The sequence below is a fragment of the Pholcus phalangioides genome, unplaced genomic scaffold (assembly GCF_987345545.1).
Source record: "Pholcus phalangioides strain wild (caught in Gottingen) unplaced genomic scaffold, Ppha-v1.0 ptg000013l_1, whole genome shotgun sequence".
In the NCBI taxonomy this organism is placed as follows: Eukaryota; Metazoa; Arthropoda; class Arachnida; order Araneae; family Pholcidae; genus Pholcus; species Pholcus phalangioides.
The window spans coordinates 2354487-2379262 of NW_028301606.1; the positions used below are offsets into that span (position 1 = coordinate 2354487).

General features: G+C 36.0%; 1 protein-coding gene across 1 annotated transcript in view; it reads right to left on the reverse strand.

The window, feature by feature from the left end:
- Positions 1-24776, reverse strand: part of LOC149078471 (glutamate-gated chloride channel-like) — a 146198-nt gene that overhangs the window by 117536 nt on the left and 3886 nt on the right. The window lies entirely within an intron of this gene.

A 24776-nucleotide genomic window follows, 5' to 3' on the forward strand; every position in this document is an offset into this window, starting at 1 on the left:
AAAGGGGGGGGGGAACTCTGCTGTAAATGATTATTTCGGCCAAAAGAAATTGATCAAAACATTTTGTATGAAGGTCACAACCCACAAATTACCCAAAATTACTAGCATAAAATTGCGTAAAAAAGCATTGTCTTACTTAATTTTAATGACTAATTTCTGGATAAAATAATGCTACAAATTGATTTACATCATGTTCTTTTTTTTCGGATTAGAGCGAACCCTCTTTTTAAAAAACACGAATATAATCGTCCCTATTATTCCGATGACAGCTCTCTTTGAACTTTTGTCACATCAACATCACCATCAACACACAGAAGCCATTCATTACGATGACAATATCAGTTGCAACTCGTAAAACGCTCGTGCGTTAGTGAATAGCTCTACGTGCTGCAGGTTGCCTCTAAATTTAGATCGGAACCCTACGGGCGCACACACGAGATGTTACGTGTTCATCATCAGCTATCCATTCGCTCCATCTAAAATCCACTCTTGAGAGAGCTCGTTTTCCATTTGCTCGTTCGATTTGTAACGCGTGTAATAACCATATCATCTTTGCTCCTGAAGTAAACACACAAATATCACATCAACCAACATTCGCGGAGAGTTGATGAAGCTCTTCAGTGAGTAACCGTTTAGAAGCATTTAATAGCGTACTTTTGATGCTATAAACAGAATGATTATGGGGGTCAGTCAAACCACAAAGAGAACCAAACACCTTTCTATTCTCGAACGCTTGAACGTCTTATGGTCCATTATGATCCATAAACGCATTGGCGTTTCCCTAATTTTATCAACAATCGCATTTAAATACGAGCACCATGATTGCATTTTATACGCTGCATTAATTAATGCCGTTTAAACACGTTGCAAGATTCCTATCCGTCGTTATTGTGATTATCTACCGAACATGTTACGTAAACGCTTTTGTAAGATTTTTGAAAAATAAATGCCACATTAGTTATACAGTTGGCCTCGCTTAATCGAATATCAACGATTCCAGCACACAATATCCGATTAAGCGGCGTACCCGATGATGCGGGGGAACAATTCAATTGCCATTTTACAACGTTAGTATAGGTTGTATATTGGATGATAAAGGATAAAGCTTACTGGAAAAGGATATCAATATTAATAAAACTTCTCAAATAAATCAAACATAAAAAATGAAATGAAAATTATTCAATTATAATTATCACAATACCTGATTTTTACTTTTCACTGGGCAAATTAGCGCCTTCTATTGGCTTGACAGAGAACACTACAATAAAACAGTTAAATGTGCATATTGAAGACAATTTGAATATTTGTAGGTCATACCTCTCTAAAAACTGTTTTTGTAATCTTAATTTAATTCAGTATTTTTCGTTAATGCCGAATGTTTCATTCAATGAATACATTATGTGTATAGCGGTTTATGTGTATTAACAGCTGAAGTGTGAGGTGTAAATACATAAGCGATTAAGCGACGAAAAGTCGTTTAAATTATCATATCAAGCGGGGAACTTTAACTTTGTTTCTATAAGAGAAATTTTGGTGCCGAAGGATTTTAAGCGGGGTATCCGTTATCCGATGGAGCAGGTCCATAGACTAAAGATATATATTATTACTCTGTGAGCAGGACCGGCTGCATTTCGCCTAAGAATGAAAGTAAATGAGAGTTTGGCAACAGTTAGGTGCTCCATTTACTTTTTCAGTAATTTTTTTTTATACGGGGGCCGTTCAAGTATTACGTCAGCAAACTTTTAGCCATTTTTGAACCCCCGTCAACAAAATTTCGTCAGCTCAGCCTCCTACCTCCTAACGCATATTGGTGGTATGAGACATGTACGCGTGGGGAGGGACATAGGGAGACTCGTGACCCTCCCCCCCCCCCAGACGATCAAAATTTTATTTTTTGAATAGAAAAAATATTTAAAAAAAATTTAAATTTCGAAAGAAAATACCTTTATAATAATCAATTTCTGTTAATCTCAATGATACTTGAAGACTAAGAAATCAAAATTTTTTTTTCAGACATTCATTGTGACCCATCCTCTAAGCTATATATGGTAAACCTTTGACCCGCAGAACAAATATGGCCCTGGGGGTTATCTGATGTGTCTTGCCCCCCTCAAACCAATTTTGTAAAAATGAACTAAGCGGCACATTTTTACAGATCGCTCAAGTGACCCGTGGCCCATTTCCAGAGCATTTAAGTTACCCAACAACGCAGTTCCAGAACACTCAAGTGGTCCGTTCTCAGATTTCCAGCTCACTTCGAACCACGAAACATTTAGAGATCATTAAAGTGGCTCTGTGGGGAGAGAGTTTATCGATAGGAAGAATGTTTGTTCAGGTGCCCAAAAACAGCGAAAGGTTTTTCTCGTTTGAAGCGCAGGATGCCATAAGAATATTTCATATTTTTATAAAGGGTGGTTGATGACGTAAGCATAATCCAAACACTCCCTCCCCCTTGTGATAAAAAGCCAGCAAATTGGAACCCCCCGGTCGATGCTGACGTAATACTTGAATGACCCCATACCTAAAAATAATTCACTTAGTGAAAGTGAATACTTAGAAAATTGAGCTTCAAGTTTAAAAAAAAATGGAAAATCTTCAGATTTCTAGGTACTTTCTTCAATATTTCTTTACACCTCATATCTGTAAACCTTTCAGATCCCGTACGCACAAACTGGGTTGCTTTTTCTCACTGCGGATATTTTTCTTACAACCTCAGGGAGTTTCTGACTAAAGGAATAGCTGGTGTTTTGAGATATAACATGGTGAATATCAACTTCAGGGTGGGGGGGGGGCCTCATCAAAAGGAAGCGCTTGAAGTTGAACTTTCTGTTTTTATAAGATGGTTTCCAGGCGAAGTTGCCTCCGGCTTAAATGTGATGTATTACGTATAATTTATCAATAAGTTCTAGGGGAAAATTGTATGTGTGAACATACCTTGCATTACCTTAGCTGAAAAATTTTACAAATACAAACACAAAGGCCACAACAGGCAAATTGCTCACCGAGATGGCTGAAATAGATGCCAATAAAGATGCCAAAAGTAACCAAAATGCAGGAGCCCAATATAAAAGCATATATCACACGAAAGAAAAAACTTGTATGAATATATTATACATTGAACATAAAAAATTATGGTTGGCTATAACTATGGATATTTCCTCGATTTGTTCTACTATGTTTATCGTACTTCTTTTTACACATATAAAATTTCAATGAGATGAACTATGTTTTTACTTATGAAGCTCAAAACTTCGATACGCTCAATAGTTCATTGAATTCAAAACATCGCTTGTTTTCGTTCATTAAAGTTTTGCGTTAAAGTTCATCGCTTGTTAACATTCATTGAATTCAAAACAATTTTGAGCGAAATATAAAAAATATAGTACTGCAATATATTATATAATTGTAGCGCTTGCAAATATCTCTTGAAAAATATCGCTATAAAGGGATTTATCGTAGTAAAGGATATCGTTATATCAAGAGAAGTATAACATTAGACTATAGGCAATTCCAAACAAGATTTGAAAAAATATCGTTGTAAAGAGATTTATCATTATAGCGAGGTTTCACAATATATTTATGTCTGAGCTAAGAATCAAACTGCTTTATTAAATTCTATTATAACTGCTTTACCAATATCATTTTTCACAAGTTGAAACTGAGACCAAAAACTTGTGTGGGTCCTGTATTTTGTTGCAATTAATGTTTTTAATTGTATCTTTTAAATATCATCTTTAAATATCTTAAATATTATCTTTTAAATATCATCGCCACTGTGGTGGTCGAGTGGTTATAGTGACGGACTCGCGATGCGAGGATCCGGGTTCGAACCCCACAGTGGTGGTCGGCTGAAGTTGGTTTTCTGTGGTTCCCAACTTCAAGGCTCAAATGCGAGCCCATCTCCCCGTTAAAAAGTCTCGCCACAGAGAGCAACAGTCCTACAACGATAAATCATTCAATCATAACGCTTCAGTCATAGTTAGAAAAACTGGTGGCAGATGGCAGCACTACACATAACAAGCATTACAGAGAAACAAAAAACTTCACGTCAGGTTTCACTACACGTACACGCACATTCCCGCATGTACCGATTCGTTGGGGGTTCCGGGGGGTGTGGGCGGGGTGCATGTGTGGTGTAGCAGTAGTAGGTAGGGCCTCCAAAAAATGGCTCGGGGATCCATGATGTTCTTAAGTCAGCCACCTCGTTGGGCAATTTGCCTGTTGTGGCGTTATATTTGTATATTGTATCAATAATGCAAAAACATATCTTAAAAATTGCCAAAAATGAATGTTCGGGTCTGAAAGGGGTTAAAAGAAGAAGCGTGTCCGACAAAAATCTGAAGATTGATTACGAAATTTAAGTAAAATATGAAAGTTTATGAGCAAAAGAGGGAAAATAATATTCAGCTTTTCCATAGTGACGCTTCCGTTAAATAATAAACTGGGAATATATAAAAACTTGAATTTTTATACTGGTCCAACCAAAAAAAAATTAATTATTAAAAGACGACGTATAATAAGAAATTTTTCTTTATCATGCTAAAATAAATTCAGTCTGTAACAAGCGGATAGAAATTTTAATTTATACAAAATCAGAAACCAAAGCAAGCAAATTTCCCAGCAAGGTGGCTGGGAAAAAATAAAGAAAAAAAATGAGAAAAATCCATATAAAAATGAAATAATATCGGAAAAAAGTCCCATAAAAATATGGTAGTCTTAGCCTAAATACAACATACCTAATAGCATTGAATCAGAAAAAAAACAAAAAAAAACTAACATTTTCACTGCCTATAAAAATATGGTTGCTACTCATTTGAGTACGGATAGTTTCTCGATTGCTCCCATCCATTTGCTCTTTAGGATGTCCATCAGGAAAAATTCACGTCATCAGAAGATATGCTATGCGTTGACGATCCCACTAGAAAAAAACTCCTGGGGACACAACCTAGAATTGCCCCCAACAAACCGAAACTGGTGTCTTCGAGTTGAAGCATTTGAATGATAGTGTAACAATAGTCTGTGGTTCATCACATCGATTCCATTGAAAATCTTAATTACTTCAATTATATTTCCTCCATATCTACATTCTTCCAAAAGAAAACATTCAATGAATCAAATCCATCTTCATAGTTAAAGCCTAGCATGCCTGCTAGTGTTCAAGTGGCTCTTCTTTGCACTCCCTTCAACTAAGTCTATATCTTCCGGAAGATAGGGTCGCAAAAATCGTGCTTTATACTCTAAGCCAGGACGAACAAAGCCCTGAAAAAGCGGGAGAATGACTCTAGGAGCACGCGAATAGACCTTTTCAGTCATATGATATCAATTCAATTTCAATTTCAATTTATTTTAAGATATGATTTTAGTTCGATATCAAGATATATTTATCAAAATGTGAATTTAGTTCGCGGTCGACCTGATCAATCATCGGAATATCATCAGTAAAATTTCAATCAGTGATTTAACAAATTTTGTCAGTGATTAAAATGCGTACGTACTAAAATAAATTCACGAAATGCGGAAAATGGCAGAAATCAATAATTTCAATCACCGGTATCTAACGGATTTTTAATTCAATTTTTCATGGAGTAAATAAATTTCTTTGAGTGTTTTCAGTGTTCTCATAAAGGAGAAAAATTCACTTTTTTGATATTCTTTTGTTTGGGGGCGGCCGTATAGAAATGTTGATTCAAATACCCCCTTCAATTATTTTACGAAAATTACAGCTAAATTCCTTTTAAATATTTTTCTAAATTCCAATTTAATTGTAGAACCAATAGTAAAACTTTTTCCATGAAACATATCACATGTCTCGTTGGCAGCCAAAGAGATTGAAACTGTAGCATACATTCTACATGCCTTCACGTGAATGAAAATAACAGTTGCACAAAAAAGTAATCAATGTTATGTTAAAATTTTTGATTGCTTTTCAGAAAGTTGTGTAATCAGTTCGAAATACGCAAATTCTTGAAGATTTTACACAGGAAACCTCCAACTAAATTCAATTATACAAATGCACATCATGTTATCTATTCTGATAACTCACAAAAGACGAACTTAAAGGTGCTTGATAAAGTGTATTCTTTTTTTGTTATTTACTAACCGTGAATGAAATCGTGAACTAAAGCATGAACTTGACAACATCATTGTGAAGTTTTTCCTGTTTCTGACAGCATTTCAGATTCACTCTCAATTTTCTTTTTCTCTCCTTTTTTACATTCTACACGTACACCTCCGCAGCTTTCGGGAATATTTTTCAGTACAAAATAGAATATAAGAGGTATTCTCTATGTGATTTTTATTTTCATTCTCTTCTGGAGCTAAACCAATCAAAATCCGTTGAAAGAAAATTGGCTGCCTCAAGCAAAAGCGGAGGCAATCCGGCAGCAATCCAATTTTCTCACCAGTCATTGAAAAAAATACGGGAAAAAAACCACATAAACTGTAAAGTACACACACGCACACAGTCTCAAAGCCGATTTTCATTATAATAATTCTTTACAACTGTTCGTTTCTCACTGCGGTGAAAACGTATTCAATAAGATGGTTAGTAAATTTAATGCACGCCCTACTATAACCATATGTGTCTTCTTTTATGTGTGTGTCCAGTTTTTCATTTTTTCGCGATGTTTTCATTATTCTCAAAATAGAAAATTGGAAAATTTATTTCTTATATATATATATATATATACACTGTGAGAATCAATTATAAAAGAAAAATAGATATATTGCAATAGTGGCTCTATGTTTGCCATATTTTGAAAAATTGTTTTGGCTATCGTTACTGATATGCATCATAGAAGAAACGGTGATATTGTTAGGTGTGACAAGAAATTTATTAGTTGAATACAGTTGACGTTCATTGTATCGACTCTCCTCGTTCCATTGATAAAGGGCATTGTGTTGGGAGGTCGTCCCGTCGAAAAAACACTAGCTCCTTAAGAGAATTCATAAATGGACGTAATAAAAAATTACATTCGCTTTGTTACATGTAAGCAGTAGCAGTAAAAATGCTCTCCGCACAGAGCTGGTAGACATTCAACATAACACTTACATAACATGAAAATTCAAAGCATCCATTTCACTTCAAAATATGGGAGACAGATGGCAGCGCTAGTAGGAACACAAAACAACTCTGACAACATGAACACGTTAGAGGCTACACATGCACTCGAAAAACATATTCCAGCACGTACTAATTTGTTTGAAATTCCGCATAGGAATGAGTACGAGTTGCATGTTATGGTTAAGTAGTAACAACAAAAATGCATGTTTGAGAAAATAATAATAAAATTTTAATACTATTAAAAAGTAAATGCGCGTACTAATGTACTGATTTCTCTAAAATCAAGGTCAAACATGGATTTTGCACGAAACGTTGCAAATAAAGAGGTAGTGCAGGGCTTAATTCTGACGTTGTATTGAATTGTATGGGCGTTATATTGGATGAAAATTAACATGGGATAATTAGGAGAACATATCGTATCGGTCGCCAACTGTCTCAATTCTGTCTCAACAAACAACAAAGAGGTATAAGCAAGTGATCAAAGACCTGGGCCATGTTTTATTCCTGAGACTTTAGATTCCAAGATATAGGGACCGGAATTGCTATTATTTTTTTCGCCTTGTGACTCAGAATTTTCTCCAGCACGACCACGCCCTCTGGGACAATAAGCTTATATCGCGGTCCGTTCTGTTCTGTTCCGTAACGGTATTTACCCTTTTCCGCAGAATATCATTATATTGAGGTTTAACTATACTTTTTTTTTTGGTAAAATCTAGAATTTCCGATATTGTTATGCGGCAGGGGTTGATGCACTATGATTCATACGATATACAAGAACTTCGAATTTCCAAGTGATTTCATACATTATTTTTACTTTCTCTACACCATCGACGAGAAAGCCTCTTATTTTAGCAATGACAAGCCGAGGGATTACGTAAAGCTGATATCCCACTGGAACACATTTTTCCTACATCCTTATTTTGTAAACGCTAAAAATTGGAAGAAATTCCAATATATATATAACATACACATTCCAAAAGAAATACTGAATTAAAAACCAAATGTGTTGAAGAATTCATAATTAAAACATTTCAAAAGCCAGAGTATAGCGCCCAAAGCAGCTGTATACACATAACTAAAAATGATAAAATTAGAAGATTTTAATTTTAATGTGGGTGTTAATTAATCAATGGGGGGGAGGAGGGGTTCCCTCTTGAGAACGACCTCCTCATTGTTCCGTTTATTTTATTGTATTTTTTCATATTTTCTTCTAATTTTTATATACATGTATATATGGGTTTTTGCAAGGGGTTTAGTGATTTCTGGTAAAATGTTAATAAATTACGCCATGATTATTGAATCAATCATTTCAATTCTTATTGGCCTCTGACCAATCAACAGCGTGTTACTAGACAGATATCATTAGCCTTCCATCACCACGGGTAGTTCCTTCCGCCTTTTGTTCTGCAGAACGATCTCCATGTTCGAAAAGATTCTCTCAACACATGTGTTACGAGGCATAATTGATATCGTCTCCCTCCTCAAGTCCTCAATCAAGAAGAAGAACATGGACGCTTCGGTGGATAGACTCAATGTTACCTACAACATGGCTTTTTCTCCACGATATAATACTACTAATAATAATAAATCGGAGTGACTTGAGACGGTACAGTCACGCGGAATATACAGCAGACATTATTGATGATCCCCTGAAGGATAATAATGACTAAAAAAGCACAAAAAAATTTGGGAAAGAAAAGCGATTATGAATCGACCAAAAAATCCGTCCACTCAGAAAGTGGCGGAGATGGCGCCACCTGGTGTTAGGATCATGGGCGCCGTCAAATTGAGGGGATATGATGGTCTCTCTCACCATAACTTCCTTTATCTCTGTCTATACTTAAATCTAATTTTCTTCTTTTTGGGAAGTTCAAGAATAAAATGATGTGCGCATGGGAGTCATTTTTTTTCTTCTTCTCACTTTCATGGGAATCATTATGATGAAAGTGAAAAAAAAAAATTATTTTCCAAACTCTTTGCCCGGAGAATTTTTTGTTAATCAATTTTTTTCCACCTTTGTAAGCATTTTTTTTCCCATATATTGGCTCTTCTTTTTATGGCAATCTGCAAAATTCTTTAGCAAAAGTCAAATTTTTCTTTGATGGAGTTCTTCGCATGAAATTTACGGATTTTCATGTCAAATTTGTGAAGCTAGCTGCGTGAAATGATTAACCAACCACTTTCGCGGATTGTCTCATGTTGATATTTTCGATGTTGTTCATATTCAATTTTTTTTAATTGACTACTTTATATTGAGATGAAAATTTTTAAACATTGCTCGTATATATATATAAATGAAACTATTTTATTGTTTTCTAAAATCCTCCCCGCTTATTAAATATAATCCCCGCTTATCCACACAATAAATGGCTTCCGATGGATATTTCATGGATTATGTTCTTTACACACACATACAACAATAGACAGGGTGTCCAATCTTACCTTTGTCCAGTGACTATTTCCTGAACTGTTGGTCTTAGAGACAACTTTCAATTAGAAAAAAAAAAATGTTTCAAGTGATTTCGCCAGTCATCTTATATGCCGTTTAAACGAAAAAAAAAAATTTAACAAAAAAGTTATAAAATTTAAATTTGTATACGGTCCCCCGTCCTCTAACTTCAAATTAAAAATTTGATGCCCTGTCTCTCCTGAGGTAAAAGAAAAAAATATATCCACGTTTTTAAGTTGGAATATTCTCTGAGATACTTTTGAATTCAAATAGCAGAGAAAAAAAGAAAAATGAACAGCATGTACACTAACGGACAGCGCTCCTTTCTCTCATTTATGCTGTTTCTCCCCTTTTTTTCTGTGATGTTTGTATTCAAATATCTCAGCGTATATTGCACTTGGAAATATGGAATTTTTTTTTGCTGGCCTCAGCAGAGACAGCGTAACAACTTTCTAATTGGAAGTTATAGAACGGGAACCGTATGCAAATTTAAATTTTTCAACTTTTTTATTAATATTTTTTTTTTTTATTTGAATGGAATTTAAGATGATGGGCGAAAATCATTTTGGATAATTTTTTCCAATCGAAATTCGTCTGTAAGAAAACTGTTCAAGAAATAGCTATTGGACAACGACACACACACTCTGGATATCTACGCAAAAGTCTAAATCATGCATCTTCAACTTATTGCTAGCGAACCGCGGTACTCAATGAAGCACCTGAAAAAAAAATCGATGCGTGTGCTGAGTTTCGTAGTGTTACATGGTATTGATAGATCTATTAAGCACCTCATTCAAGGATTAGTATTTTGTCGAGTTTGAGAGGAGTTTTCCGTTGCCGGGATGGAGAATCTTTTATGGCCATAGACGGTGCTTACGACTCGAAAAAAGTTTTAAGATCCCTGCCCTAAATGAATACTGATGGAAAAGCAGATTATTGTACCTTTTAATGTGTTTGTTTTTTTAATTACGCTCAAAATATTATGCCCCAGCACAAATATTATGAACAGTCAGCTTGACGAAGTTGGCCTAACAAATTAGATACAATTTATTCCTCTTTTAGATTCCACGGGAAATGCAACTTAATAACTATATATTTCCATTCATCCTATTATTAATATCCTATAATGTAGTATCCACCTTAACTAAACCTGCAAAATACAGGTTTGGGAGGACGGTGGTTCTAATATTACTTTAAATACTTCATAATTAATGTTAATAATATTATAGCATTAATTACGATATCGTAAAATTAATTTGTTGAAAACAATTGCTTTTCACATAGATGGAGGAAAAGAACATACAGTGACTCAATAATTAATTTGAGTCATTCTAGTGAGTCCGTGCACTAGTCTAACCCGTCGAGTTATCCATCGTTTTAGGCGGGTTTTCTTCTAACATGGAAGAGAAAAGCAACCCACACACACGAAGAGCACATCTCTGTGCGAAGAAGTTTATACAGCATTTCCAGGCCCGTCATTTGGGAGGTCAGGGGAGGCCTGCGCATCCCTCCCCCCGCATTAGCCGTCATGCCGGGAAACACCGAAACATATTAGAATGGCAGTATTTTCCCGGCACGTGCGTACCAGGAAATTCGAGTTAAGAGAACCCGGAAAACTATCAAATATTTGAACTTTAAGAATCGATTGAATTAGCTGATTTGAAGCCTGTCTGGTTTCTGCAATTTAGGATAATTTGTGTTTTACGAACTACGTTAGAAATAGCTCGAGTTTTTCACGCTTTCTTTTGGCACCGTAAATCTCGGTTTCTTGCAAATGTCGGATACTAAGCATATTTATTCTCATAGATTAGATTAGCTAAATGGAAAAATTAGTATACTGAGTAGTATTTTTGTATTCTTAGAACGTGTTCAAGATTTGAATAAGCAGACCAGAATTTAATGAAATGCACTGCAAAAAATAATACTGTAATGCTAAACCGGTAGTACATTCCTTCAACCTCTGAACATGTAAATATAGAGAAGCGCAAAACGCAGCATCTGTTTGTATGTGTATTTCGTATTAGGCTGACGCTAATTAGATTAGAGTGATAAGTAAATGCTTAATTGTCATTATCCTGGACAAAACAAGTTTGCTACAATGTTATACTATCGTTTTATTCCGATTCGCATATTTATTCTGTAATTAATATCCAGGGGCTCCCACTTGTCCTACTTTTCCTACTTATTGGTAAAATGACGTCAAATTCATACAACAGACATTTCAAATGATCACTCACCATTTATCAGATTTAAAAAAAAATGGTACAAAAATTGTGACGTTGCTTGATAAATATTTTTGTGTGTCTTTCTTGGTTTTAAGCAACTGCGTCCTTTCGCTAAGTGATGTTTTCTGCATCAAGAAGATAACTTGTATTTATTTCTTGAACAATTTTTCTCGAAGTAGGCGGTATCACTCTTTGAGAGCCCATGTGGCCCGTTTGTGAAGGGGCGGTTGAAGCATCATATACAACATAGAGTCGTATGGATTGGGAGTGATGAGAAAATTTTTGAGAAAGTGGGTTTTAAAGTATTAAGACAAGTTTGATAAAAGCTTTCAGATGCGGAAGGGTTTTCTCAGTCGACTTGAAAATAGAAAAATTTAACACCCAAGGAGAACATCAGTAGAACGATTTTTCGATCACTAGCATCACCTATCGGCAATTTTTATTACTTTTTTCAATTAATAAATTGCAAATGCACCATTTTTAAAGTGCCAGTTGGTCGAATTCGGCGTTAATGGGGCAATAAGAACGCCCTCCACAACCCTCTTTGTTGGGAGAAGTTTAAGCTGTGCACACATTCCTTGATGCTCCATACGCGTCCTCCAGACTTCTATAGAAATTTGCACAGTGTGGGAGTGACCATAATGTTTCACCTTACCGGTGCATATAGATCTTAATTTGGATACAAAAAGTTAAGAAAATATAAGTCATTGTGTTGTAAATTTATCAACCAATCAATTATTACAGATTGTTAGTGTTATATTCTACTACTTTCTTATCGAATCAGGGGTGCGGTAGCCCAGGTCGATAATATACTCACCTATAGAGTACCAAACGATGTTTAGAGGTGTTGCGAGTTCTTCCTAACGCAGGGATACAACGAAAACGGCCACATGAGTCCCACACCGAGGGGGTTAGCGCACCAACTTCTTGGCGAGAATAAAACAAAGGCTGCCGTCCGCAATTGCCCATAAATTGACTAATTAGCCATCGTGAGCGAAAAATGACCGTGGTGCGACAAAAATAATCAAATGATACTAAATCTAAAAATTGACATCAATTCAACAGCAGAATAGTCGCCTGCGGCCTAACCAAAAATAAATATATAGGTGAAACTCACAAGCGTCACGGACCTTCAAGTATTACTGTGGGGAACTGCTTAAAATTCAAACCAGTTGCCATAATCCAGCCGGACGGATGGATACCAGAAAAATCGATGGACTGCCCAGGGTATAGTTCGAGACAGGATTTGTCCTTCCAATACTAATAATAATAAATGACACCACACCGACTTTCTGCAGCTTTTTTTTTTTTTTTACCCTTCAGAATATGGAATGGATGACCTTCAGAGAGTATCAATTTTATTGATAGTAGGGCAGTGGTTATACCTCGTATATATCTCATTCTTTCGTCGCTATTTTAGTCGTGTCTTGCCACGAACGTGCTCTGCTAAAATATATATATGAATTACGTTATTCCGGTCGCGACAGCACGAGAAAAAAACCTCTCGCTGCTCCCCTTTTCCTAATATTTTATATCAGCTGATATCACAGACACTGTAAATGCTTCAGCAATCATGTAGGTCTCTGAATGTAGGAGACCGTTTCTGATTGATATTCTTTTAGGGTATCGTGTTTCTGTGTTAATGGAAGCATAGTGATTTAATATTGTTTTTATAACATCTACCCAATTTGGATTTTGGTGTAGGGTTTTTTTTTTTTTTGTTCACCTCCGAACCCAACTATGTACATAAAACTACCTATAATACCACTGGCTCTGTCCGGATATTCTCAATATACTAGGAGAATTGAAGAAGTGACAAAGCATTGTAAAGGCATATACATGCCTGAAACGCATTGCACAAAAGGACCACGGTAAAAAAAAAGTAAACATTCCAAAATTCCCGAAATGGGAAAAACTGTTGGGTATCAACAATGGCATTCATTGTTGATACTCAACAGTTTTCCCCATTTCGGGAATTTGCCTGCTCTGACGAAATTTTAAAGTAGCCTATCGTTCAAGTCGGATCCTGTTTCTTATATATGCAAAAATTTGGTGAAGATCGGTCTAAAATTGAAGATTTGTGTAGGGAACACACACACACACACTCACGCAGACATACATACAGAAAATCAATTTTATGTATATAGATTGTCTGTCTGCTTGTCTGTCTACGTTCTCCATACAAATCTACAGTTTTAAAGAGATATCTAAAATTTTGATTATACGCGAATCTGGGTCGGACTAAAACGATAGGTTAGGGGCCATTCAAGTATTACGCAAGCAGATTTTTAGCCATTTTTGACTCCCCCGTCAGCAAAATTTCGTCAACAGTTTAGAATATTTCATATCTTTAAAAAGGGGGTGGTTGTTGATGACGTAAGCAACCTTCAAACCCCCCCCTCCCCTTGTCATCAAAAGTCAGCAAATCCGAAACCCCCCTCCCCCGATGCTGACGTAATACTTAAATGACCCCTTACTTTAAATCTTCGTCAAGGCATGGCAGCAAATGGCCGAAAACCCGCTGGACAAGAATGGTTGTTGGGTCTCAACAATGACTTTTGTACTGGTTACTTTTGTTGCCGCGGTTCCTTGACAATGCGCTTCATGTGTATGCCTTTACAATTTGTTTGTCACTTCTTCTATGCTCCCAGTATATTGAGAAAACTCGGGCAGCGCTGGGTATTATAGATAGTCAGGATGTAAAATTTAATGTCACAGTGTTAGATAAGGTATCGTTAAGATCTGTTTTTGTGTTGCACAAAATCAAATTACTAGAAATATGTATGTCAGAGTCCTATGCAAAAATTCAGAGTTTACGATTAACATCTAATTTCTGAATTTTCCTATTACTTTCACTCAAATAAGGTTTTCATTGTGATTAGTGGATAAAGAACTATTGGTAGAGTTATTTTTATCTCAGCCACGAATCGCCGGCTAAAGCTTTATGAACGTTTCGGACACAGAGAGATTGAAGGAAGGCTCGGGCTCAATCATACATGCCGGACTAATTTTCTTGCCCACCCACCCTCCCCCCCTCCTCTATCGACAGAACTTTGAATTGAAATTTAATCCCTTTTTCCGTACCAAAAAATTCCCTCTTCGTGAGAATGACATTTTCGCAAACCACATTCAAATATACCGATTCCATCTATTTTTATGAATTTTTAAACCACCTAGAGTTTACGAGACGCCCTGTATCTTGATACATCAGAAAAACACTTTTTTCAGAGACATTTTCGTTAAAATTTTTCTCAAACAGAAAATTCTTTAAAAAATGGATAATATTGCACTTATGATATATTCACACGTATGGAATGAGTAGAGAGAGAAATAAGCCATCTCTCACATGCTCTCTCTCCCCTTTAAGAGGTCTTTTCTTGCTGAAATATTTACCACAAAATCACCGACGTCCTCGAGATCAGCTCCGGAAAAGATGGATGATTTTCCCACTTAACCGCTGAGTAGTAAATGGTCGGTCATCTCCGGAAATTTCACGAGAAGGACCTCCTGCCTCCAAATACATAGTGGACAAAAATAGTTTCTGAGGGAGAGGAAAAACATGTATCGGCCCTAAAGGACGGGGAAAAAAAATCCTCTATATAGTCAATATTTTCGCGTTTATAAATATTTCTTCGGTATATTGTCTAACACTCATTTCAGCCAGTCCATGGAATATCTCTGATGGCAATTAATGCATTGACAACAAACGAAGTATTCTGAATGTGGAATAAAAATGTGACGATGACGATCGACCACAGGGTGATACTAAATTCATGAGACAAGCTTTAAGAGGTGATGTAAGACTCCTTAACAAACATATTTGGTCATAGAATGCGTGGTCGAATCGCAATAGCAAAGGCGGTAGAGTGTGGTTTTTAGAGAGTGCACAACAGCACTTGCCAAAAACAGACATAATATTTTTCTGCAATAAGTGCAATCAATTATTCGAGGGCATTGTAAAGTGGTAGGTATTCTCATGTTGCAACCTTGGGAGCGCAAATTCTACCACAAGTCAATATACCGCTTGATCATTATTTGGCGCAGCATAACCTTGCTACTTCACCAACTCTGGCCATTTCGCAGTTTACTGCCATTAATGAGATGGGTTGGAAATGAAGGCGCTGTCTATTGGTGGGTTGCCTCAAGTTCGTTAGGGAAAATATCTTATCTATATCCTTCCTCGGGATCGAGCCCAGGACTGTGACAGCAACCTTCACGGTGATAGACGAGCATCTTACCACCATGTAACTCGGGCGCTAGCATAACATTCTTGGTCCTTGTACCAATAAAAAACGAACTCCAATCCAATCCGAATGCGATATCCGATATTTATTTTTCGTGAAGTGATGTTGAGCACATCTCTAAAAACATCCTGTACCGCTTTTTCTATATTGCGATTCGACCTTACATTCTATGATCAAAAATGCTTATTTAGGTGTCTTATATCACCGAATCTGGTTAAAGTTTTATCGCTTTAAGTTTTCCTTACGAATTCAGAATCACCCTGTATAGTAACCAGTAACTGCCTTGGGTTTGAGATCAAATTCAAAACAGAGATCAAATTGTTTTGCACGTTCGCGTATGTTAATTTTTTGTCCAGGGATTGTGATAATATCGATTAATATTGCTATATTATTAATTATTTATTTACAACAAGAACACCTTCGTCGGGTTTATGTCAGATGTCTCATTAAGCAGACTTAATAAATTATCTCAAAAATTTTAGTTTTTCAATATTTTCTCAAAATTATTCAACTGACACACTCGTCTATATGGAGTACAGTCGCGAACTGAGTAGCCTATAATATGTCACTTACAGTGGACGACATCAAACGCCCTCTGTCGTCGGACTCGATATCGGCTGTTGCCGCTCACATAGCTTGCCGCATATTGTCGCTTCAAGTGGACGACCGTTCACTTGGAGCTCCTTGGTTATTGAAAAAGATGAGCGATGCACAATACGAATGGCCAGCCCTAGTGCCAAAATCCTGTTTCTATCCAGGCTCTATCGCGTAATGTCAAGTTCATATAATCATCTCAAACACAAGAAATAGACGTAGGATAAAGATTCTTAAAGACAAGAAACTTTTCTTCCCAAGTACACCTCTCGGCATAATATACCCAGAATATCTGATACCAAAAACACATTGCTCGGTACAAAACATTCCATTCGACTTTTGCTTTTAGAAAAAAATACGGTACATTTTTTTCTATATAGCCCTCGCCCTGATTCATTTGGCCACACCATCTCATAAAATTCCATTAAAATATTTTGATGCATGAACAAATATAAAATTCTGATTGAATATTCTTAACACCGTATATAAACTCCAAGAAAAAGTCTTAAATTCATTTTTTCCCCTCACCAAAAAAAAACAACTATATTTTAGGTATTTCTTCAAGTTTAACTTAATAAAGGAAGTAGAAGTCCTTCATAAATTGTTCCCTGGAGTGAGAAGATGGCGCAATATACTCACATTTCCTCGCTGTATTATACGTTATTATTATACTACGCGTTATTATATTTTATTGTAACAGCTTAGAACCCGGGGAAAAAATCCCTTGAGAGTACTTACACATAGGGAACCCCCAGAACCCTCATTAAGAATTGTTTCCCGACAAAATACGTTGAAAACCGCGGCAACTCCCACATATTACTGCACACACGTATCGATCCGTTTTTAAGTTATGCCATATCGTGTTGTAAAAATCTATTCAGTTTTTGGCACACACAAAAGCTCGGGGTCAGAGTAGACGACGAGAGCTAGTTGGTTAAAAGAGAAGCATAGCGGTATGTCCTCATCACCACCCCTCATTTTTGAAAAACCTAAATTTTCCTCAAGGTCATTAGCGTAATTAGTGAGCTTTAACATGGTACTAGTACCGAATAGCCGCCATCCATGGCATACGTTCCTCGGAATCTTTTTCCCACCCGAATTTCCATACGAGACCGATCCAACTCGGCTCGAAAACGTCGGAGTTTCATTATTTCTTAATGACTGCCCCGCATTTTAATTACTCGCGGAATTTACAGTCTCGACCATTTCCAATCTTTCGCACACTATAGTCTCATTTTTTTTTTCTTCTCCTGAATGGAGCACCGGTGATTTTCCATCCGTAGAAAGTATTTTGAACAAGTACTAATAGATTCACAGAGTCATTATTTGAGATCCACTGGGTAGAGCTACCCATAATTTATTCCGTTATATAATTCTCAATATCCCATGTTTTAGAGGTCCTCTAACTCTCTCTCTTTCTCTGTCTATCTCTATGTGTCATTAAGTGGGTTAAGTTCACACATTTGCCAAGTAATTAACACTTTTAGCTATAGAATACATATATACTTTCTTGGCCCTCACCGTGCCCATTAAGCACATGTCTTCTTTCTTTCATTAGCCCAGTTTATGATATCTAAACATGCATATTTGGAGATAGAATTTCGTTTATTGCTTTATTGAATATAATTATTATACTTCAAGGAGGAAAGGATTTGAAAGAGGACTATGAGCACCGGTGATGGCATGCGAACTGGACAGTTTTCTCATCTACAAACTATAATCTGCAGCACGATGATAGGTGCCTTACCCTTCCAATAACCTCGGTATAATCTACGGTAATTTCAAGAGAAGGGGGGGGACGCAAGTGAAAATCAAGTAAAAGTGTAGCCATGACTGGAGATTTAAAGTGTGGGGGGGGGGCATGCGCGTACGGGGTAAGTCATGTTGTGAACTTACGTTTCGAAATTTTTGAGATATAGGGAAGTAGAAGAAGGCTCGCTCTTGTCCAAGTATGAATCGAGTTAAACCTTCATGCAGGAGCTTAACTTGTTGAACAGAAAACTGCAGAGCAGCAATTTTTGAACTTTTGACGTGAATACGTCTTATATATCGTCACCATTTCTAATCGTCAAGAAAAAAAGCACGAAAATGGATTAGACTTTAACCCAAATTACTTTCATGCAACACGTGCGAAGAGAATGGTCAATATGTCGTTGAAGAAACAAAGACTCAAAGTTCCAAATGATAAGTTTTTCATTTTGGTATGACGTCATCGAATGGCACAATAGTGTCGCAAACATAAACCTGTAGGATTTTTGAACATTACAAAAATAAATGAAACTTTAAACACACAAACAACTTTTATACAACATGCGAAGATAATGGTTAATATCTCGTTGTCAAGAAAAAGTTAAGATTCAGATGTTCCTAATGATAAGGATTTGATCTCGTTATGACGTCATCAGATAACACAATAGTGTCGTAAACACTTTAAAATATGAATGCCATATCTGAGTACTACACGCTATTTGGAAACCTTTTCTAATAGGAAGCATGCTTCTAGGATCAACGGTGCGACAGTAAAACGTCATACCCCTGTTTGCTATGCACGCTGTATATGTAACACCTTACAGGTGTTTGCGCTTTATAAAATGCAGACACATGGTCACGAACACATGTTGCCTTCATCCTCGAATGGGACTTTTGTACTTCGATTAACAAAGACGTTTAGCCGCTCCTTCCATTGATTTTTAAGAAATTTTATAGTTCAGAAAACTAAAAATATATAGGATCTGATTTTTTTACCAAAAATCAAACGGCAACTCATTCTCCATGGTAGAAAGAATTTTAGGGCATTCGTTTGAAGCTGAATGAAACTTTAAACACATATTGCCAGAGCGTTCTTGTTTATGTTAGTTGAATAATGCTCATGTAGTCTACAGAGGAATTACAAAAATCGAGCCAAAAAATTTCAACCACCTAGAGATACTATGTACACACAAAATTCGAATACGAAATAGACGTATTCACGAAAATAAACGTGTGGATATGGCAATATATATCCGAACACAGACTATCTATAATTTTTGAGTTTTTTTTTCAAATCACAAATTAATTAATCAAAGAGAAAGAAATGTTAATTATTTTCTCCTTTCAATATTTATTTTTTCATTTCAAAAGCAATTATGATAACAAAATCCAGTACTTTTCACGCAAACTTATCAAAATTATTTTAAAACAATAATGATCCTTTGTCTAGTTTTAAGGCTGTCGTTTTCAACGTGGAGCCGTTCGTTTCCCTTGGAATTCTGGGATATTCAAAAAGAACCAAAGGTGACCGAAAGGGGCACAGAGAGTTTTAAAAAATTTTCAGAGGTGAAGAAATAAAACATTTTCGTGAAATATAGTGAAGAGAAAAGAAAAAGTGTGATTATTTTCAAAATAAAGCAGAAGCGCTCGTAGAACCACTTAAACTTAACGCATAGGCCCATACCGCCCTTGCCCTCGCATCAATGGGGTGGGTGGAAAGGCTTCGTGATGAGATTTGGTACTATGATTTCCGAGAGCAAGTAAAAACCTGGTGCATATGTAAGTGGTTAGAGTTATAGCAAAGCACGGGGTCCGAGAACATCACTTCTCCCGGAGCCCATGATTTTAAAATTAAGCCCAGCATACAATTTCCACAAGAACGAAGCTCGTTGAACTCTGAATATTGACTTTCACATTGATTTTATAATTTTTTCAATATAAATTTACTCGGAAATAAATAATAGAAAGTAGAAATATCTTGCCGTTAGATGTGGGTGAGAGGTCCTGGAAGAGACAGTAGGGGGCCACCAGTGAAAAAAGTTTAAGAAACACTGTTTTAAAGCAGGATAAAATCAACGATCATATTCCAAGTCAGTTCATTAGATCATCAGCTCATCATATTCCAAGTGCTGCTCGATTACTCTCATCAGATGATTTCCAACAATAAATAGGTTAATTTAAGAAATATTTGAGGTATTTATATCAGTGAAAATGAGATCACCCGATGGGGGTGAGGAATTCATACCGAGCGATAATTAGTAGCTGAAAATATTTCGTCGCTCGAAGCAACTAGTGGCTTGGGGGTAAGGGAGACATTCCGACTGGAATCTCTCTCTCTATCTCCTCCAGTATAAAATTAAATTGCTCCAGTTTCTCTAAATGACCCCCGTCTCTTCAATTCCACAAACACACACACACACACCTTCGCAAAGATAACATCATTTCATCTGGGACTTTACCAAGGGTCAGTTCGCATCGTTGAGTGGACTTATCAGGTGTATGAATTGCATGTATGTACGGACAAGACCTTATCGTCATCATCATCATCACTATCGTCGTCATCATCATCATCCACGGAGGTCGAAGATGATAAGATAAAGATCAATTCCAACGATATGAGGAGCGATAGACTTCCTCCGTTGCCATGGTAACAGTGACGTCATGGAAAATTTTGGTCACGTGGGAGTGCGAAGAATTTGATCAGGGCCACCTATACTACCACACACACACACACACACACACACAGCAAAGGAGAAACCCACTTTCGTAGATGAAGAGAAGGATTCCGCGCGGAATAAGAAAGAGAGCCAAGTATGTGTGTACCACAACATACACACAAAAAAAGATATACATAAAATACTCTTACAAGAAAAAGGAAAAAAAAAATACATGAAAAATACATAAAAGAAGAGTCATCTCTAAACTTTTATCGACGGTCTCGACTCTGGTGTTTTCAAAGAGGAAAAAAGAAAACACAACGTTTTTATGAGCGGACAGAGCAGAGGCCACATAAATTTCTAATAACTTTCAAAGTCTTTCCCACACATATACACAGCAAACATTCTCAGGGACTCTAATGGTCCGGCTGCTGCAACGTTCTTTTTCCGGCAGGAAAACTTTTTAAGTGTTGAGTTAGGAAAAACATGAAAAAAATAAGATCACATAAACATTATCTGATAATGTTAACGCTATTGTGCGTGTCATTAAGTTTACCGTTAGGCGTAAATTGACCAGTTGCTGATAAGAGGGAAAGTCGTAACTACCACATACTCGCGTAAAATAATGTTTGAACTTTATTTGGTGAAGTATTTTAAATGTTAATCATGGAGAGAGCATTTGTTTTGAAAATTCATGAATCAGTATATATAGGCTATTGTCGTTATTAAGGCTGGACAAATCACAGCCGCCAGGTAGCCTTGGCGATCAAAAAATTGGTGTTAAGGCCTAAAATTTTCTATATGTGATTACTAAATCGGTGTCTAAGAATGGAAAAAAATTCTGATTTCATAATCGATGTGCCTTCTAACATGAAAAAGGGTCGGAAAAGTCAAAAATAAAATATTTAGGACTGCTTTCCTGGGGAAAAAACTATGCTTGACTCCTAAGAAATATGTCTGGCTCCTAAATTTTTTTCCGATTTGTTTTCCACCCGGTCTAAATAAAATTTTAGGTAGGTGCATCATCTTGTTTTCCTATTTTGAAGAAAAAATCTCCTGTCTTTAATGAACATTTAAAATTTTTCTATTCATTTTAGGCATTTAACTTTTTTCCCAGATTCTTTGAATACTTTTATACACTTTAACGGGAGCTATTAGGATTATAATGATTGGGGTTTTTTCCTCAAATATTAACTTCAACAAAAATGACCAACATTTATCGATATTTTATGCCATAAAATTGCTTGAAATCATTTTAATAAGAAATTCTCTCATGGTTCATCCCCCCTAAAAAGAAATTTTTATGAAAGCGGATATAAATTGATGCTGTTAGCATGCTTTTTAATAGAAATAATACGTCAACACAACTTAATTAATTAGAGTAAGCTTTTAATTAGCTTAAAAAATTTATAATTAAGGTTTGCAGTTTCCCTTTGTATTACTGCCATCTGTGAACAGGTAAAATCTTACTTTAAAAATTTGAATAGCTTTTTCAGCGGCTTTCAAAAAAAATGACACCAACAAGGAATCACCTATTTCTAGATAAAAAGAACATTGTATTTACAAGCCATATTTTGTGTTGAAATGACACTAGAAGATATACTTTCTGAAGTACCAAAAAAAAAATTAAGAAAAGGAATTAGTGTAATGGGTTTTTTGAACATGTATTTACCATGTATATTAAAATATACACGAAATTATAGAGCAGCAGTTCTCAAACTTCTGTCACCCGCGGCTCCCTTGCCCTTGCCCGATTCATGATATATCTCCGGCTCTCCAGAGTATTCTATCTGATATTCTCACTTATAAAACCCACCACTTCAAAGCATAATAGATACACAGATCAATATCTCCAGCACATTGCGACGCCCCTGGGAGCCACGACGCGCACTTTGACAACAGAAGTCATTTGCACAAATAGTGTTTGAAAAAATGTCCCTTATCTGACGGAAAACATAGTTACGAAAAAAGACAATTTCAATGGAAAAACGTAAGCATAAATAATGCCTGCCATCACCATATATTAAAATATATTAAAAATATATTTTGTGTGTGTGTGTGTTTTTGATTCAGATACAACCAGAACTTAAACGCAGAAAAATTCAATGTATAAAAAATTAAAAAAAATGCACGAGTTGGAAAATTTTCGTGAACCAAACTCCAATATTAAGGGTAAATATATAGATTTTTTGCTGCAATGTTCACTTTATAATCACTTATACAATACGTATTATTTAAATCCATTACAGATGGTTCAAAATGTGCAGACACTTCAGTCAGATAGGCATTTTAACAGATTTTACTGTACCTACATCAAAACTCACTGAATTAGAAGAAAACATTTATTTCTTTGGGGTATTCCATGGCATTTGTGAGGGGATGAAAAATGTGAAATGTTTTGTCATACGAGTCCGTTTCAGACCGAACGATAATGGCTTTCCCATCGTTATGGTTCAAGACATAGAATGAAAACGATATACTTACTACCTCGTATAAAAAAGTGTTTTTCAACCTGTGTTCCGCAGACACCTCAGTGGAGGGGTTCATGTAACGGGACCGCGGGATCATTTTTAATTTGGTACCATTGCATGAATGACACATTTTTTGTTATGAAATTGGGATTTATTAATTCGATTTTTTTCTATTAAAATTATAAAAATCAATGCGTTTTGGATTTCATGGATGGGTGGCGTTAAAATTGACCTTCTGACATGGGGGAATCCATCATAACATTGGGAACAGTGTCATAAACTATTGATTTTCTCAATCTGATTTTATGTAATTTTTTTCTGTATTCTATCATATGTACTTAAAAAATACTTTTTATTATTATTATTCAGTTGTTTATGCAATAGCTGGATATGATGTCAGGGGGGAAACTCCCAAATTCTCACTTACAACAACAATTTTTTTTTAAAGTTGTTTTTTGAAATTTACGAGCTGTTTCCAGAATAGCTATAATAAACGCTAAAAACCATTGAATCCCATTCTAACTCATTCGTTTTCATCATCTGTGTTTTTTTGTTGTCATCTGGGAGAGGAATACCGCGAGAAACTCTTCTTCAATTTTCTTCTTCTGTCTTACCTCTTACACACAATTGCATTTAAAATCCTAATCCTACAGATGCATTTTGCTGCCAACTGTTTCGTCTCCTGCTTTGCTATTTGTTTTTGTTTGTTTTCTTTTTCGAGCTTCAGTTTGTATCAAAGCCAAGTTTTTAATCCAAAGAAAAAAAAACTGACTATTCTTAAAATGGTCCATCAAGATCTTCAGACTTCTTGTATGTTTCTGGATGGCCAAAAACAATTCATGACGCAGCAAAATAACGCATACACGCTTGCACGTGCAGCGATCTATTTAGTAACAAGCTCACGTATGAGACAAGCGAGATGCACATTTAATTTATATGACACGCACCTGACGCCAGAAGTTTGCCAAAATTGCTAAAAAAAACAACTTGAGAAAGCGTTTATGAGCTAGATAACGTGAATTTTCTGTCTGAAGAGACAAACTCTTGGCGGGTCAAAAACATGAACAGACCTAGAAAGCAATTTTTTTATAAATCACTTTCATTATATCGAAAGGATTTTTGAAAGAATTCATTTTTTTCAGAAATTCTTTCACAAATTATTAATTTAATGAGTGCTTCAAAGCAAAGAAGAGCTCAGGTAAGCTAATTAAGTGTAGAAATATGATGAAAGTTAATCTGCCCACAGATAATTTCAGTCACAGTTACGGGGCCTTAGGTCTCTTGAGACAATCTGCCTGTACAAACGTATTTATATTTTATTTAA